Genomic DNA, 21,039 nt, shown 5'->3' with positions numbered 1-21,039 from the left:
GAGTTATGGAATCTTCGAGTACATTTTATTGTATATAAATTTTGTTGCTGGTATGGAGAAAGTTGTTGGATTTAGGAACAGACGACGACGTTTTGTTTTCAACTATGAGGAATGATTTGGTTTTTTATGATCCAAACAATGGACAAACTACATATCTTGGTATTCGAGGGATCTCTCACTTGTTTTATGTTCAAAATTATAGGAAATCACTTATTTTTCTCAAAGGGAACAATGTCAATTCAGGTGGGTTCTTCAAAGAAATAGAGGTTTATGAATTTAATGAGTAGCTGGACTACATAATTTATCTATACAATAATAAAGAATGTGACAAAAGATAGGGTATTTCACCAAAGTTCGTGGTTGTTTAGTGGAAGTGAAAGTTGTTTTTATCATATTTAATATTTGATAATTATAATGCTCTGCATATTGAACTCTTGTTTTCGATTTACTTGCATTACATTAATTGTTACTGTATTCCTGTTGCTATTTGATGTATTTTTAATTTAATTGTTGTGATTCCTTATCTTTATATCAGTTGATTTTCATATTATCTTCATGTAGTTACTGTGATGTTACTATCTGATCGATTTCATTGTTTTTATTTTTTGAGCTAAATATGGCTAATCCTTTGACAGTTTCCAAATCTAGCAGAATGGTGTTTTGTGTCTCGTCAATTGTACTAGTCTAACTATTTGGATGAATATGCAGTTATGCACATTATTACCATTTCATTGCTTCTAGTGTGATTTGATAATCATAATTTCCATATTTCTCTCTGATACCGAAAATAGTGTGGTGAAGTAAATGCATAATGCCTAATTTAGCTCAACCCACACTAATTGAACTTTTAGCAAGCCAAGTACATATTATTCACTTTGTAAACCAAGTATTACTGTATTGAGCTAGTAAATATCAATGTGGCAAAGGACCAAAAGTCTTATGGATCTATACTTAGTATGCATTGTCGCGACCTTGTATTCTATTTTTATCATTGTAGATTGACTAACCAAAACAAGCGGGGATAGTTCTCCTTATCTTCTTGATAGAATCCAGTATGGTGTCACCCATTTCTATATCAAGATAAAATATTATTTTTTGCATATTTTGAAGAATAGATGTTACAAAGTCAGATTCTTCCTTCCATAACATGATCTCATAGTTGCATTAAATTTCTTGTTGTTTTTAGAGAGATGATCATCACCTATGTTAGATAAGCATTTTCCAACCACAACAAACCTAATTCTTTCAGCTTTTTGATATGTGAAATGGTCTCAAGGGAGTCTTTAAGTTCTTCAGTTTCTTCCACTTTCTTAGCTTTTTGAGAGTTGGACATTTTTGTGTTGCAACTTTGTTGTACAACAAAAAATTATGATTCCACCTTTCCATTTTCGTTTTCATGTTGTGCTTTTAAAGATAAAATATTTTGTTGTATATTTTAAAGTATATATGTGTAGCTTTCAAAGTCCGATTTGATCACATGATTTTAGATGCTGCATTGATCCATGTAGCATCTTGTTTATTATCCCTAGACTGAGATCATACACCGTCTTCCTACTATTTTTCGAAGCGATCATCAGCACCTATCTTAGAGAAATTCAACCTCAGCAGACCTAATTCTTTCAGCTTTTTTATAGTTGAAATGGTCTCAAGGGAGTCTTTAAGATCTTTAAAAAAAATTCACTTTCTCAATTTTTTTGATATTTGGATAATTTATGTGGCTTCTTTATTGCACAATAAAAATCTTTGTTGGCGGAAATCTGTAACTGAAGATCTACTATACAAAGACATTTAGTTAGAACTTCTTTACTTTCTGGAAAGCGTGATAACATATATCTCAATTTTGTTACAAGTACTCAATATAGTAGCTTCTTCAATATGATTCAAGCAACATAGTTCAAAAATTGCTTGAGGCCATACTGCTTCGACTGGTGTTGTATGAATTTTAAGTCCAATTAACATAATGATACTACTCTTCTTTGTATATAGATATGATGTTTCAAAATGATCCAAACTCGAAAGACTTGATTCCTTTTCTGCCACTGATAACTCACATCTAAGGCTCAATGAATACGAATATATTTACCAATATATGTTGTATACTCAATCAAGTAATCAATATAAATTCTTGATTACTCTTGGGTTTCTTATTAGAGATAAAAGACACTTCACCAGGGCCTCTGCTATAAAAGTCAACCTTATTGCCGAATTCGGGACCCTTGAATGGATTAGTCATATTTAGCTTTAAAAAGTAAAAAAATGAAATCGATCATATAGTAACATCACAGTAACTACAAGAAGAGAATATGACAATCAACTGATAAATATAAGGAATTACAACAATTAAAATGAAAATACATCACAAAGAAATGGGAATATAGTAGCAACTAATGTAACGCAAGTAAATGGAAAACAAAATTTCAAATACTCAGAAAATTATAATTATCAAATACTAAATTTGATTAAATCATCTTTCACTTTCCCTACCTTAAAACAACCACAAACTTTGGTGAAATACCCTACCTTCTTATCACATTCTTCATTATTGTATCAATAAATTATGTAGTCCAGCTACTCAGTAAGTACATAAACCATCATTCCTCCCAAGGATCCACCCAAGTTGACATTGTTCCCTTTGAGAAAAATAGGTGATTCCATGTAATTCTAAACATAAAACAATTGAGAGATCCTTCGATCTGTATTTCATCCTCTATTTGGATCATAAAAAAACTAGATGATTGCTCCTACTTGAATACAAAATGTCTTCGTTGTTCCTAAATCCCATAACTTTCTCCACACCTGCAACCAAATTTATATAATACAATCTACTCCAAGATTAAAAGATTTAATACTTCTTCATCAGCCATACTTCAGATGAAGCGCCATAGATCTCTCTCCCATCATTAACAACAACAAGTGATTCCTCCAACAACATAATTAATCAAATTGTTGGAGTTACACCAGCTAAAGCACCTGACAACATTATCTCCCAAACTCCTCATCCTCTTTACTTAATGACATAACTAAACACTCAATTCCAGTGCCATTTGGAACTACAGAATACACAATCCAATGTACAACTCCATTCACAAAAATCTGAGACCACATAACGTCGACCATGTAATGCTTAATATCAACTCCTACCACTCTCTTCTAAATCCCACTATTAATCAAATAAATTTCAATCTCAATAGGACTGTTATACCCGAACACAATATTGATATGATACACAAGTCTAACCAACTTATAGTCTCTAGTCTCAGTCAAATCAACACCAAATCCAAGAACACACATATGAGGCGACTTAGGCTTAATTTAAGGCATATGAATACTTATAGAATTATGAATATAAGAGTTCCATAGAACAAGACTCCGTTACTAAACAAGAAAATCATCATACAAACACACAATGCCATTGCATCTGCCAACAATTATGAAATACCCTTGTTGGCATTTGAATTCCGATGTAAAATCCAAGGAAAATGGTCAATTCTTAGATTCTTGAAACAACAAATAGTGCTTTGTTTTGTGAGTTCTAACGTAATGTCTAACAAGAAAGGTTATGGAATGTAGGATTGGGCGAGGTGAGCAGAGATGAAAGAAAAATTGGTGATGAGTGATTGCCATGATTTGTAGATAACTATGAATAGAATTAAGGATTTAACAAGTAGTTTCAAAATGTTTCTCTTAAAATTCGGAAGTAAAGTAGGTAGAGTCAGAATGAATCATTGATCAATTTTGAGAGAAAGAGGGAGAAACAGGACGGACCCTAGTTTTGGAAGACAATTTTTGTAAAAATTGCTTTAAATATAGGGATGTCAATGGGTCGGGGCGGAGAGAAATCCCCCCCTCAAAAGCTATATCCACCCCATCCCGTCGATATCGCTATATTTAAAGCAAATTTTATCGAAATTCTTTTCCACAACTACGGTTCTTCATGTGTCTCCCTCTTTCTCTCAAAATTGATCAATGACTGATCTTGACTTTGCCTGCTTTGGTTCCAAACTTTTGAGAGAAGTCCTATTGAAACTACTTAATAAATCCTCAATTCGATTCACAGTTGTTTGCAAATCATGGCATTCACTTATCACCAATTTTTATTTCATCTCCGCTCACCTCACCCAAACCCTACATTTCAACACCTTTATTGTTAGGCGTTACATCAGAACTCGTAAAATAGAGCATTATTTGTTGTTTCAAGAATCTAAGAATCGACCCTTTTCCTTGGATTTTACATCGGAACATAATTTCCTTTTCAAATGCCAACACGATATTTCAAAATTATTGGCAATTGCAATGACTTCACATGTTTGTTTGATGATTTGCTTGGTTAATTGCGAAGTCTTGTTCTATGGAACCCTTCAATTCATAAGTTATAAGTATACCTAAGTCTTCAATTAAGCCTTAGTCACCTCATATGTTTGTTCTTTGATTTGGTGTTGATTTGCCTTAGACAGATGACTATAAGTTGGTTGGACTTATGTATCATACAAATACAGTGTTCGGGTATAATGATCCTCCTGAGATTAAAATTTATTCACTTAATAGTGGGGTTTTGAGGAGGGTGATAGGAGTTGAGATTAAGCATTGCATGGTGGATGCTAAGTGGTCTCAGACTTTTGTTAATGGATTCAAAAATTGGATTGATTATGATATAGTTGTGTAATTCAGAGTTTAGTTATGTCATTTAGTATAGCGGATGAGGTGTTTGAGGAGATTATGTTGTTGGATGCTTTAGCTAGTGTAACTCCAAAAATTTATCGATTATGTTGTTTGAGAAATTACGTGTTGTTGTTAATTATTTGAGGGATATAGATGACGCTTAATGTGAAGTATGGGTGATAAAGGTGTTGGGATTTAAAGGTGTGAACATGAAGTGAAGGGTGTTAACTACCCTGAAGGATTGTAACTATGATGAAGGGTTGTGACCTTTATAAAATGATGTATTCTTTCTAAAGAATTGTACTGTTTGAAAGGTGCTTTATTGACAGTGTTGTGACCTTTCAAAAATGTTTTCTTCTTTACCAAAAGTTGTGACCTTTACGCTTTGTTGGCTATAATAGAGATGTTTATCTCATTTTTTTGCATCGAATTCTTCCTTTCTTATGCATACATTTCTTAACAAAGTCGATCGATCATATCTGTGTGTGTGATATGTTGCTGTCATTTGAGTTCGTTGAAATTATCGAAGTTTGAGATATCGCTACTTCTTTAATGGTTAATCCGTTTTATCTTGAGAGGAATTAATCTGCAACCTCGAGTACTTGAGGGGATTAAATTTTTTAAGGACACAGTGGGTTCTGTGGACTCGGATAGTTCTTTGTGTTTTCCTCTTCATCTTTTATTATTTTTGGTTTGCTAATATGAATACAAGACAAACACACTTAAGAAATTTAAATATTAATGGAATTTTCTGTGGTAAGAAAATTACTTTTATTTTCTCTTTTTTTTTGTTGGAAAAAAAAGAAGAAAAAGAGAATTATATTATCACATGATAAAAGAGATTTGGGATGAATTAGTACTACTTTAATATGTTAGGGTATATTTTCTATAGTATAGTTTTCTTGGATGGGTAAGATTTTTCTTTATTTTCTTCCAAAGTGCGTCGAAGCAATTCACCCTTCAGTTTTCTTTTCAATAAGAAAAGTTATTCTATGCATAAATGTTAAGATATTCACTTTAATTTTTTTTCTATATTCTTGATTTAATATAACTATGAGAAGTAGTAAATGAACAATTGTTGTCTCCTAACAATATTTGAACATGAGTTTAGTTTCTTGTTGAAATTAATTGTCCTTTTGAGAAAAATAGAAATATGATGGAAATTGAGAAAAGGAGAAAAAATTTAGCAAGGAAAGTGACTTGCATGAAATTATTGTTGACATACAGAATATGATTCAATGAGAGTAAAAATCTGAGTCTATATTTATTTCTCTTGATTATTTTTTCCTATCGTGTATAAGTTATGAGAATTATTTTATAAACGTTAGGATAGATGGTCATCATGTGATGACCTCATAATATATGTTTATTATTACTAATATGTATTCTGTTTAAAGGGGGGAAAAACTTTTGTAGTTTTCTACTCCATGTGAAATTTGATTGTTTCTTGACTATTGAAGAATAAAATATTTTGATTTTTTTCTCCTTCAGTTTGAAGAATATAAGAACTTCACAAAAAAATTAGGTAGTGCATTGGTTTGAAGAGTTCACCAATTTGTTAAATACTCTATTTGAATGAGTATCAGAATTTAAGAGTACAAAATCTTTGTCAGGAATATTAAGGATAAAAGATTTAATAAATATAAAATCTTCATCGTTAGATAGAAACAGTATTCTATTTGACGTTTCTGGAGATTAAAACCTTTTTGGTTTACTACTATGTCTGAATGTGAAACCTATTCGAAGAATATAAAAATTTCAATAGGTTTTCCTTTTAGGAAAAGATTTTTGATTGACTAATCCCTTTTCTAGTAGGAAAAGATTTAGGACTCTATAAATAGATACATGTTCCTTCTAACTTAATCAACATTCACAATGTAGTCTTAAAGACTTTGAGAGTTTTGGTTAGGGGGAGAATTTATGGGTTACAAGCTTGATACGTTATCACTTGTGTGAACCTTCCATATATTCCGAGTGAATTGGTTGAGATTTTTTCCCTTTGTATTTTGTACTCTCATATTTATAGTGGATTGGTCATCTTTTTTGTGGACGTAAGTCGATTGACCGAACCACGTTAAGTCTTTGTATCTTTTGGTATATTTCTCGTTGTCTTCTTACTCGTGGTCTTTTGAGATTTTCATTGCTAGCTTCCGCATTTACACATGCTTATTTTCGGTCCTAATAAGTGGTATTAGCACCAGATTCAATGATGGAGTCATCTTCAATGGTTCGATAATCGATGATTGAACCAGGTTAGAAAGAGGTGTTCATCTTGGCGGGTGTAGTTCTAGCCGCAACCTTTTTGACAGTAATAAAGATTTTTATTGGACAAATTTTTTCAGAGAGGTTCTCTGTGTTGATACATAAATTTGGCAAAGGAGATTATGAAGAGGAGAAGCAAGTTGTTGAAGATTAAGTGAAGAAGGTGGACAAATTTATTTTGTCAGAAATTCAGTCCAAGGGGGATTTGTTGGGTTTTATTTGCCCTAAATTTCTTACCATAAATAAGTTTTCCTTTTAGGAAAAAGTTTTGGATTGACTAATACTTTTCCTAGTAGGAAAAGGTTTAGAACTCTATAAATAGAGACATGCTCCTTCTAACTTAATCCGCATTCACAATGTAGTCTTAAAGGCTTTGAGAGTTTTGGTTGGGGGGAATTTTATGGGTAACAAGCTTGATACGTTATCACTTGTGTGAACCTCCCATATATTCCGAGTGAATTGGTTGAGGTTGTTTCCCTCTTTATTTTGCACTCTCATATTTAAAGTGGATTGCTCATCTCCTTTGTGGACGTAGGTCGATTGACCGAACCACGTTAAATCTTTATATATGTTGGTATATTTCTCGTTGTCTTCTTACTCGTGGTCTTTCGAGGTTTGTATTGCTAGATTCGACATTTAAACCTGCTTTTTTCGGTCCTACCACATTATGTTAACGATTAGAAGAGTATAAAAATTTCATCGTTAAACTAGAAACAAGTTGTATGAAAATTGAATATTTATTGTTAGTATTCTAAATACTAAGTGATCTGTCTAATTGTGACAAAAAAAGGAAAAATAACATCAGTGACATAAAATTAGTGATTTTTGTGCCTACAATGAGTGTTTTTATATGGATTAAACCTCTAAAAGAAGGTTTCGTGTTGCCAATGTGTATTTGGATGGTATACAATATGAAAGCATGAGAAAAATATGTGGAAATAATTTCACATACTTGAAAAATATTTTTGAAAATATATTTAAAATGTGGGGGGGTTCTTTACTTGTGATAAAGACAAAATTAGACGTACAATCTAATTTAAATTTCAAAGTACAAGATATGAAATTTGATGACATTCTTGTATTATGTTATACTTACTAAATTTTTGGAGTATATTTGATATTCTGGTCTTTGAGTCTCTCTTTACTAGTGTATATAATATTACTACTATCAAACCAGAAGATTATATTACTCGTACAAAAGAATTGTATTTTTTTTTATGAAAAAATTTCACTTAAAATATTGTGATTTTTAATGAAAAGAAATGTCTATTTAAATATTTTTTTGCTTATAGACATGAACTCTGGTGGAAAATGATTCGTTATGCTTGTGTTGTCAAATAGACATTTGGGTCGTATAGCCCTTATTGGGTTGATGAGACTAACCGAAATGACGAACCATATCAAACAAAAAAAAACGATTTGTGGTTTGGTTTGGTTGGTTTGGCGATTGAAAAAAGCCCGACCACTCTTGGTTTAGTTTGGTATTAAAAGAAAAAAAAAGTCAAATCGAAAAGTCAAATCGAACCCAATCAAACTGATATATATATATATATATATATATATATATATATATATATATATATATATATATATAGTTAGTTAGTTAGTTAGTTAGTTAGTTAGTTAGTTTATAGATTTCAATGTTTATGTATTTTATTTCAAATTTTAGCTTGTAAAACTTGTAAATATTTATTTTGTATTAAGACCCGAAGTTACAATTATATTGTTATAGTTTTTCAAATTTGAAGTTAACAATTTACTTTATAAAATATTTTATTTTGTATTCAGTTTTTCTCTAGCCTTTAATCTTATTAATTTAATTTAATGAACGTTGATACTTCAAAAAAAATATTTTGTACTCATGTGAAATTTATCATATTTTTGAAATTTTCTATTCATTCAATATTTTTTAAGTTTATTTTATCACACAGGTAAATGAAAAATATCTGGTATCTTTTTCAAAAACTGTACAGTTGTAAAAAATGAAAAATCAAAAAATCAAAAAAAAATTCGAAAGAACCGACTAAAGGTGAAAAAGAAAAAAATCAACTTTATGTGATTTGATTTGATTTTTAGATTTAATAAACCGACATATCTGGTTTACTTTTTTAAATGAAAAACAAACCAAACCAACCTATGTACAACCCTAAATATAGTCATCGATAATTCTATTACAAATTGAATGTTATGGAAAAGTCTTTCTGTAAAGGACATATGAGAAGGTGTTGATTCTAAAACAATGTCTGTATTTCAGAAATTTATAAAAAAAATTAAAGAATAAAATATTTGTGTGAAAAGGTTACCTCAAAGAATGTCTTTTCAAACTTAGTATTTCTATTTGTTCTTACTTGCTTAAATCAAATTGTTTGTGACATAAAAGCTCGGGCATGTCAATTAGAAAATCTTGCAAAAACTAATCAACTTAGATGTTTACCTAAATTCTAGTGCAATAAATCGAAATGTCAGGTATGTGTTGTTGAAAGAAATTTTAATACCTTAGAATTGATTTACACTGACATTTGTGATATGAAGTCAATACCATCTCGTGGTGAGAAAAAGTGTTTTGTAACTTTTATTGACAATTGCACTAGATATTGTTATGTTTATTTGCTGAATGTTAAAGATCAAGCAATAGAAACATATATGCAATATAAAACTGAAGTTGAAAATTAGTTAGAAAAAAAATTGTCATGATTAGATAGATGTGGAGAATATAAATTTTCTTTTGCAGAATTATATTTGGAAAATGGAATCATCCATCAAATTATTGAACATTCTCACTTCAATCTAATGAATTGTTGAATGGAAAAAACGAACTTTGAAGGAAATTTGAATATTCTATTTATAAGTTTAGGTTTACCACATAAAAAAAATTTTGTGTGTGGGGGGGGGGGGGAGGGGGGAGACAACAAAAAGTTTTTCTGTTCAGAAAGAGAGAAACAAAAAGTTTTGTTTGTTAGTAAAGGGAGTAACAAATAAAAAAATAAAAACTTTTGTTTGTTAAGAAAGGGAGCAACAAAAATTTGTGTTTGTTCAGGATTGTTGTATCCTGATAGAGAATTGATTGTCCTCCTTAAAGTATATACAAGCAATAACTCTTGAAAGATAGTGATCTAACAATTTTCAATACAGTTTATTTCATAAATGGAAAGGAGGGAACTATTCCCAAAAGGGTCAAAATAGGATCTAAGACTGTGAATTTTATGTTCATTGGATATGCTATAAATAGTAAATCATGTCAATTTATGGTTCATAAGTCCGAACTATCGAATAGCTAAGTGAACAGTCTAAACGACCTTGGAAAGAACCAAAGGAGAATGAACTTAATAAAGAGATTTAGAGGCGTAGTAAATGTCAATGGACAAATTACTTCCTCCGAGTTTGATTTTGTAACATTTCTTCTTGAAAATATGTCTCATATATTCTAAAAGTTATGTCCTTTGTGGACTCATTCTCTTTTAAAAATGGTTGCAAATAGTAAGATAGATTCAATCTTGATCAATCATATTTGAGAAATAAATTTTTGGTTTCAAAGTGGATCTACAAAAGAAAAAGAAAGTTGATGAAACTATTGACAAATATTAAGCAAGACTTGTGATCATAGGCTTTAGACAATAAGAAAACCTTGTTTGACATATAATGTTCACTAACTAGAATTACATCAATTAAGATGTTGATTGCGCTAGTTGCTGTATATTGCCTTCATATTCGTCAAAATGGATGTGAAAACAATTTTTTATATGAGAATTTAAAGGAAGAAAGTTACATTGAATAACCCGAGGGCTTTGTTGTTCTTGAAGAAAAGAAAGTTTGTAAACTTGTTAAGTCACTCTTGGACTAAGAACAAGCGCCCAAATAATGACATGTGAAGATTGCCAAAACTATTTTGGCAAATGAATTCAAGATTAATGAATATGATAAATGTTTTTACATTAAATACACTCCAAATCACAAGGTCATTGTTTGTTTTTATGTTGATTATATGTAAATCATCGAAAAAGATATTTCTGACATAAATGCTACTAAGCGTATGCTAGAAAGTAACTTCGATATGAAAGATATTGAAGTTACTAATGTGATTGAAAATTTACTTGACAAGTTCAAGAATTTGGATTTTAATATTGTCAAAGACACCAATAAATGTGAGATTTGTACTTCAAAGGAATGAAGGCAAAAGTGTCACAATTAGATTGTACTAGATTATTGAGAAGTATGATATATATCATGAAGTCATGTGCTATATATTAGTAAACTGAGTCAGTTTATGATTAATCTCAATCAAACTCATTGGATGACAATAAAAATAGTTTTGGAGTATCTAAAACATATGTAGAAAACTATTGCTTTACATTATAACTAATATTCAACAATGTTGAAAGAATATAGTGATGCAAATTGAAACACCAGGTCAAATGAAGCAAAATCCACGAGTGGATATGTATTTACTCATGTGGATGAATAGCCTCATGGAAATCTTCAAAACACAAATGTATCGCTTGCACTGCTATGAAATCTAAGTTTATCACTCTAGATAAGGCCAATGAAGAAGTTGAATGACTCCAAAAAAATTTGAAATATTTTTGGCCCAACCCTTTTAGCTCCAGTATGCATAAACTGTGAGACTTAATTTACAATAAGTAGGTTATGAAACATGATGTATAACAAAAAGACTCATCATATATGACGTAGACATAATATCATTAGAGAACTACTCTCTAGTGGAATTATTATAATTGACTATGTAAAGTCAAAAGATAATGTGTCGGATCCAATCATAAAAGGCCTAACTAGAGAGGGAGTTGATAGATTATCAAAAGGAATGGGACTATGGATAAGGACAAGTCATTGTGGCGGTAACTCTACCTAGAAGACTAGAGATCCCAAGATCTAGGTTCAAGGAGATCAAACAAAGTCATTAATGATGGTTCAACATTGTCAAAATATTTTTTATGGTCCATTCTTATGATAAGACAATGTTCAGTGACAAGGATAAAGACATTAGGACTTTTTAATGGTTTGTAAGTTTGATACAGGATATATCAAATGGTGTATCTACGGGATAACACATTTAGAAATCACCTATGTAAATGTGAAGTGTAAGCCGCTTCAAGAAGAATTCGTCAAGGACAGTTCCTTACGCACTTATAAACCAAGATGTGTTTATAGCTGAAACGAACAAAACAATGAGAACCAAAAGGGATGATTGTGTGACTTATGTTATCTAGGTATACACCAAATCTCGATGGTTCAAACATATCAAATCTACCGATTGACCGAGTATATTCGATATGTGTTCACTATGGAAAGTTCAAAGGGAAACCCACTTATCTAGATGCAATCAATCCTTACTTACGAATCACACAGTTTTTCACTCTTATGTTTAAACAATAGTCATTCCCTATTCATGTGGGGGATTGTTGGGTTTCAAAGGTGTGAACATTAAATGAAGAGTGTTGACTCTCCTGAAGGGTTATGACTATGCCGAAAGGTTGGGACCTTTATAGAATAATGTGTTCTTTCTAAAGTATTGTGACAGTTTGAAAGGTTGTGCTTTTTCGAAAGTGTTGTGACCTTTCTGAAATGTTTTCTTTTTTTCAAATAGTTGTGACCTTTACCCTTTGTTAACTATAATAGATATGTTTGTTTCATTTTCTGCATCAAAATCTTTCCTTCTTATGCATACATTTCTTAAAAACAAAATCGATTGATCGTATCTGTGTGTATGATATGTTGCTATCATTTTGAATTCGTTGAAATTATCGAAGTTTGAAGTACCACTACTTCTTTAATGGTTAATCCATTTTATCTTGGGAGAAATTAATCTGCAACCTCGAGTATTTGAGGGGATTAAATTACTTAAGGACACACAATGATTCTGTGGACTCGAATAGTTCTTTGTGTTTTTCTCTTTGTCTTTTATTATTTCTGATTTGCTAATCTGAATACATGAGACAATAGAAGGATTATGGAGTAGATACAATGTATAAATTTGGTTGCAAGTATGGAGAAAGTTGTTGGATTTAAGAACAACGATGACATTTTGTTTTCAACTAGGAGGAATGATCTGATTTCTTATGATTCAAATAGTGGATGAATACAAATCTTGCTATTAAAGGGATCTCTCAATTGTTGTATGTTCATAATTAGAGGGAATCACTTATTTCCCCAAATGGAACAATGTTAATTCAAGTGGCTTCTTTGGAGGAATGAAGGTTTATAGATATATTGAGTAGCTGGACTACATAATTTATGAATACAATAATAAAGAATGTGATCAAAAGGTAGGGTATTTCACCAAAGTTCGTGGCAGTTTCAAGGTAGTAGAAGTAAAAGATGTTCTTATCTAATTTGGTATTTGATAATTATAATGTTCTAAATGTTGAACTTTTTCCATTTACTTGTATTCCATTATAATGTTCTCTTTGATGTATTTTCAATTTAACTGTTGTTATTCCTTATTTTTATCAATTGAATTTCATATTATCTTCATGTAGTTACTGTGATGTTACAATCTGATCGGTTTCATTGTTTTTGTTTTTTTGATGTTGAGCAAGTCCAAACAGTGTTGAAACTTGATCTGTGGAACCGGCTTTGTGAACATATCAGCAGGATTATCAGCAGTTCCTACTTTCGTCACCTTGATTCTCTTCTCACTTCTCAGAAAATGATACCTCACGTCAATATGCTTGGTTCTCTCATGATGGACTTGATCCTTGGCTAGACAAATTGCGCTCAAACTGTCACAATACACCGTAGCCTGATCATGATGCAGACCAAGATCACTAACCAGCCCTTTCAGCCAAATCCCTTCTTTTGCAGCCTCTGTCAAGGCCATGTACTCCGCTTCCGTAGTAGACAAAGTCACTGTAGGTGGCAAAGTTGCCTTCCAACTGACGACAGATCCTCCAAGGGTAAACACATAGCCAGTCATCGATCTTCTTGTGTCAACATCTCCAGCATAGTCAGAATCAGAATAGCCAGTAACCAAGCACTGAGTATCACCTCCATAAATGAGACCAACGTCAGATGTACCTCTAAGGTACTGGAAAATTCTCTTCACAGCCTGCCAATGTTCTCTCCCTGGTTTTCCCATGAATCTGCTCACTACACTGACTGCATGTGCTAAATCTGGCCTTGTACAGACCATAGCATACATCAAACTTCCTACGGCACTGGCATAAGGGACTCGTGACATATACTCTTTCTCTTCTTCTGACTGTGGAGCGAACATGGCAGTGACATGGATATTGGCAGCACTGGGGGTATCAATAGGCTTAGATGAAGACATGCCAAACCTCGCCAAGACCTTCTGAGTGTAGCTTCTCTGTGACAAGAAAAGTTTCCTTCTCTCTCTGTCTCTAATGATCTACGTCCCTAGAATCTTCCGAGCGGCTCCCAGATCCTTCATCTCAAACTCAGAACTAAGTAAACCCTTCAACTTCTGAATGTCATACTTCTTCTTTGCAGCTATCAGCATATCATCTACATAAAGCACCAGATAGATGAATGAATCATCCTTGAGCCTATTGTAGTAGACACAACAATCATATGAGCTCCGAGTATAGCCCAACTTCACCATATAGTTGTCAAACCTTTTGTACCACTGCCTTGGAGACTGCTTAAGTCCATATAAGGACTTCTTCAACTTGCAGACATGATTTTCCTTCCCTGGAACTTGGAAACCATCCGGCTAAGTCATGTATATATCTTCCTCCAACTCTCCATGTAGAAACGCTGTCTTCACATCAAGTTGTTCAAGCTCCAGATTCTGATGTGTAACTATCACTAGTAACACTCGGATGGAAGTATGTCTGACCACTGGTGAGAAGATCTCATTGTAGTCCACTCCCTCTCTTTGGTTGAAACCTCTGGCAACAACCCTGGCTTTATACTTGACTCCTTCGGCTGGTGATATCCCTTCCTTCTTCTTGAAAACCCATTTGCAAGTAATAATCTTTCTCCCCGAAGGCTGTATGACCAGATCCCATGTCTGATTCTTGTGTAGGGACTCCATCTCATCTCCCATAGCAGCAAACCATTTTTTAGAATCAGGACTTAAAATGGCTTCTTTGTAAGTAGACGGCTCAGATGTATCTACCTCTTCAGCAACCTGTAGTGTATAACCCACCATGTCCTCAAAACCATACCTCGTAGGTGGCCGAACTCCAACCCACCTTGGCCGATCTTGAGCTATACTCTGATGGATATCTGATGGCATAGATTCTGGAATATCAGTTTCTGTCTGTGGCTCTTGATCCTCCTCTTTAGGGTCTTTCAAATCGCTCTCGTTCTGAATGACTTGAAACTCCACCTGTTTATCAAGACTCCCAGTTTCTGACGTAGTTGTAGGCTTCACAATGGTTCTAAGCAGAGAACTTTCATCAAAGACAACGTTCCTGCTCATAATAACCCTCTTTTCTGCTGGAGACCAGATTCTGAAAGCTTTCACTCCATCTCTGTAGCCCACAAATACTCCCTTTTTAGCTCTTGGTTCTAACTTACCTTCACTGACATGATAGTAAGTCGTACAACCAAAAGTTTTCAGATTTGAATAATCAGCAGCTTTTCCTGACCACATCTCCATAGGTGTCTTGCACTGTATGCCTGTATGTGGTCCGCGATTAATCAAGTAGCAAGCTGTACTAACCGCTTCTGCCCAAAATCTTCTATCTAGCCCAGCATTAGAGAGCATGCACCTTGCTCTCTCCAGAAGTGTTTGATTCATCCGCTCAGCTACACCGTTCTGCTGTGGTGTATTTCTGACTGTACGATGTCGAGCAATCCCTTCATCCTTATAGAATTGATCAAATTCAGACCAGCAGAATTCCAGCCCATTATCAGTTCGCAACCTCTTGATCTTCTTCCCTGTTTGATTTTCCATCAAAATTTTCCACTCCTGAACTTCTGGAAAGCTTCACTTTTATGCTTCATCATGTACACCCAAGTCATCCTTGAGTAGTCATCAATAATGGACACAAAAAATCTGCAGCCTCCCAAAGACTCAACACGGCATGGACCCCGGCAATCAGAATGGATGTAATCAAGTGTGCCTTTTGTTCTGTGAATGGCCTTTGGAAACTTGTTGTGATGTAGTTTTCCAAAGACACAATGTTCACAAAACTCTAGGCTCTTAACCTTATGACCAGCAAGAAGATCCCCCTTTGACAGAATTTGCATCCCTCTTTCACCCATATGACCAAGTCTCATGTGCCATAACTTAGTCATATCCTCCTGGTGAACTTCTGACGATGCAACATGGGCTGAACCTGTATCCATGGAACCTTGTATAAAATACAAAGTACCACGCATGACACCTTTCAGAATCAGATTTGAACCCTTCCAGACCCGCAAGACTCCATCTTTTCTTGACCAGCTGAATCCCTTGCTATCCAAAAAACTGAGAGATATCATATTTTTCGTTATCAATGGAACGTGCCTGACCTCGTTCAATGTGCAGAAGCTACCGTCATGTGCCCTTATCTTGATCGAGCATGTCCCAACCACCTTGCAGACAGAACTGTTGGCCATCGAGATGCTGCCTCCGTCTACCTGCTCATAAGTCGTGAACCACTCTCTCCTAGGACAGATGTGATAGGATGCCCCAGAATCGAGAACCCACACATCTGAATGATGAGTGTGCTCATCCGCAACTAGGGCAATGTCTTCTGTAGAATTTGTGTCTTCTTCAGCAACAGTAGCAGAAACTGATTGTTTTTTCGATTTCTTCTTCTTCTTCGGACAATCAAATTTCCAATGTCCCTTCTCCTTGCAGTAATTACAAACATCATCCGGCTTTGCACCCTTCAACATCGGCTTATTTTTCTTTCCGCCATTTTTCCTTCCCTTTTCGCTACTGGTGAACAGACCGAAAAGTTATATGTCCGTACTTGTGCCGTTAGCCTTATGTCGTAATTCCCTGCTATGAAGGGCCAATCTGACTTCTTCCAGCGACAGAGTATCTTTCCCAACAATGAACGATTGAATAAAATTCTCAAGCGACATTGGGAGAGATACTGACAGAATCAAGGCAGCATCTTCATCCTTGATCTTCACATAGATATTACGCAATTCTAATAACAAAGTATTCAATTGCTCTAAATGTTCCCTGAGTTGTGTACCTTCAGCCATTCGTAAACCGAATAAACGTTGTTTCAGAAGCAGCTTGTTGGTTAGAGATTTTGTCATGTACAAACTCTCCATCTTCAACCACAGACCAGCAGCAGTCTCTTCATCCGAGACCTCCGTGATGACGTCATCCGCGAGACACAACATGATCGTTGAGTGCGCCTTTTCCTCCAGAATCGCCATCTCAGGAGTAACGACGACGTTCTTGTCTTTCGACAACGGCGCCCAGAAGCCTTGCTGTTTCAATAAAGCCCGCATCTTGATCTGCCATAAACTGAAACTGTTCCTCTCTGTGAATTTGTCGATTTTCACGTTCAAAGCAGACATCTCGAATTCTTCAAGAACACCGATTAACCGAGAGACTCTGATACCAATTTGTTATGCGGAATTTGAGATAACATGAGAAAATATAAACGCGAAAAACAAGACAACAGATTTACGTGGTTCACCAATAAATTGGCTACGTCCACGGGGAAAAGGGGGAGCAGTTTTATTATGGAGAGGCACTAACAGAATACAGAATAGGGTTTGCCATAGCGTCTATATATAGTGCTAAGCTGCGCCCTAACAGGCTTGGGCCAAACATACAGAATTGACAGATAATTAAGGGCCCAATACAACAACATTGTATACCGTCGGGCCGGGGGCGTCTCCGCCCCCCCGGACCCCCAGGCCAGGGGGTGCATCGCCCCCCTAGACCCCCCGACTCTCTGACTGCGCAGCGAGACTCCCGTCCTTTCTGTTGTAACGGGTCCGATTCAAGGCATTCAACAAACTGAATATGCAGTTATGCACATTATTACATTTCATTGCTTCTAGTGTAATTTGAAAATTGTGTGATGAAGTAAATGCATAATGCCTAATTTAGCTCAAACCACACTAGTCAGTCTTTTTTACACAACCAAATGCATATTCTTCACTTTGTAAACCAAGTAGTAAGGTAGTATAATAGCGAAAGAGAGAGGCTTGTAAATAGCAATATTGCAAAGGACCAAAATTTTTAGGATCTATACAAAACAAGAAGGGATAGTTCTCCTTATCTTCTTGATAACATTCGATTATGGTGTCACCCATTAAGCTCCTAATAAATTGAAAAATAAAATAAAATTACATCCTCTCTCATTGAACTAGGCTGATCTCTAGAAGATTGCTTTTGATTTTGTTGTATCATAACTTGTGTTCCATTCTGTATCAAAGTAAAATATTTTGTTGCATATTTTCAAGCATATATGTTATAAAGTCAGATGTTGCGTTCCATAACATGATCTCATATATCACATTTCTTGTTATTTTTGGAGAGATGATCATCACCTATGTTAGATAAACATTGTCCAACCATAGCAGATCTAATTCTTTCAGATTTTTTTATATTTGAAATAGTTTAAAGGGAGTCCTTAAGTGCTTCAATTATACAACAAAAAATCGTTGTTACAGGAAATTCACTTAGCCACTTCTTTAATTTCACAATTTTGGGAAAGCACGATAACATGTATCTCAATTTTGTTATAAATACTCAATATAGTAGCTTCTTCGATATTATTCAAGCAACATAGTTTGAAAATTGCTTGAGGGTATTCTGATTCAACTGATGTTGAATGAATGTTAAGTTCAATAAACATAATGATGCTACTCTTCGTTGTATATCGATCGGATGTTTTCAGAACAATCCAAACTGGAAAGACTTGATTCTTTTCTGCTGCCAGGAAAGACTTGAATCTTTTCTGCTGCCACTGATACTTCACATCTAGGTCTCAATGAATGTGAATACACATATATACTAATGGTTGAATTCTTCGATGATGCCTCCTAGAAGATCCAACTTGATTACAGATACAATCCACATAGGACGAATATATAATCATAATCGAATTGGGTCGGTTATGTTCGGTTTTATGTATTATAGATTTAGGTTATCGGTTTTTAAATACACTAAATCAATAATCAAACTAGTAAGATGTTTTTATCAGTCTTAAGTCGTTAACGGTTCATTTTTTGGTTTAATCAATTAGAAAATGTTCATAAAATAAATATATGACTTCCAACATTTTATCGTGACAAAAAGATAATATTATTTTATTTAATGTTCATAAAATATACATGAAAAACATTATATAAGTGCAACAAAAATAAAAGAACTAGGACAAAACTGTGAATTGAAAGTTAAATGACAAAGGTAGTAACCAATAAGGTACTGATGTTAATATTTATGTAGGGTTAAAATAGTAAATTACTATAGTCTTAGTGGGTTATGTGCTTACCCAGTAAAATAATATTAAAAATCCAAAACTGAATCGCTAATCCGTGAATTTTTTATAAAATTATTAAAAACTCGTTAATCCAATAACTAAATAACAATAAATGAATAATATTTGGGATAAGGCACAAGTACCCCTTAGACTATGATCGGAATTCTAGAAACACGTCTTAACTAAACTAAGGTCCTATTATCTTACGTGGTACACTCCATGACTCCATGTAGTTGAGGCGCATGAAAGATATTTGAATGTTACGTAAGCCAAAACAATGTACAAGATTACAAAAAAAATGGGTTCAGGGGTAATGGAACTTTAGTTTAGTTAATTTGTGTCTCTGACATTTTAGTCATAGTCATCTAAGGGGTACTTATGTCTTATCCCATAATATTTTTTAAAATTTGATCTTTTGATCAGTTCAATTTTTGCATGCTCCTAACTACTGCAAATAGATAACATAACGACTCCGCGTTAAAATATAATGCATACCCGTGTTGAGAATTGTTGCGAATATAATTCTATGAAATATATTTTAACAATAACATAGAAAAAAACTCATGTGCAGGGAAGACTCTCAAAGGAGCAGCAATGAAGAGTTATCACCTACAATGCAAGTAAGTAAACTAAGATAAGGAAATGAAATCATCTAAAAGAAAGAAAAAAGGATTTGTTGTGACTTGTGATTTTGTGATCAATCAACAAATCACCTCTAAATCAAAAAAGGAAACATAGCATTAAGATTTGATAATCAAAACCAAGATTTGGATGGAGGATTAATACACGAAAAATAGCAAATACTCTGTATAAGGCATACATAAATTTCATATTGACGATCGAAAAGAAAACAATCACACAAACATATCTTATATGGACATGTATACTCAATCAAGAAATTAATATAAATCCTGAATCCTAAATTGAAAGAAATGCCCTTGGATTTTCTTAGTAAAGCAAAAAGCAGTTCAATAAAGCCCGTTATTAAAGTTAGCCTTACCAAATGAAATAGTTACACATTTCACATGAGCTTGTATATTGTCTCTTTGCATAGACACATGGTATTATTGTATTTCCAAATGCACAGACTTGACATCCATGTTTTAAAAAACTTTCCTTATATTGCATTTATTTTATGCCGTTTTATATTGAAATGAGTTTGGTTAAGTTTGAGTGCCAGGTAAGTTCTTCGGTTTCTTTCAAACTTATGTCTTGTTTTAGAATTCACCTCGCATACTCGTACATTTAATGTACTGACACCATTTGGTCTGCATATTTTATGATGCAGATACAGGTAACTAGGATCAGAATACTGCGCTTCGTTGATCCGGTTGAGCATTCAGAGTTTTATCGTAAGCCTCCTTGCCTTCTGGAGGATCCCTTTCGTCGCTTTCAGTATTAGTTAGTTCATTAGGATGTCGTGGGTCTTATCCCAACGTCCATCTCAATTGTTTTAGAGGCTTCAAAGACAATCAGATGTTAGTTCATTCGTCATTATCTTGTTATTGACTTATGTTCATATTTGAGTTGCCATTTTTGCTAAGTTAAATGTTTATTTCTGAATTATTATGAGTTTACTTTTGAGACTTTTGAATTATCTTGTGCTTGAATTCTCTTTCTCTTGCTTAAAAGTCTTCCGCTAAATAAGTAAGTCATGCCTAGGGTTCGCTTGGGGCCAGCAATGGTTATCGTGTGTTAGTCCCGCCCATGGTGTAAGCTCGAGGCATGACAACGTGATCCTACGCTT

This window comes from Solanum lycopersicum, chromosome 10 (genome assembly GCF_036512215.1).
Source record: "Solanum lycopersicum chromosome 10, SLM_r2.1".
NCBI lineage: Eukaryota > Viridiplantae > Streptophyta > Magnoliopsida > Solanales > Solanaceae > Solanum > Solanum lycopersicum.
The sequence above is the reverse complement of the archived record's forward strand: the minus strand, read 5'-3'. Positions refer to the sequence as shown.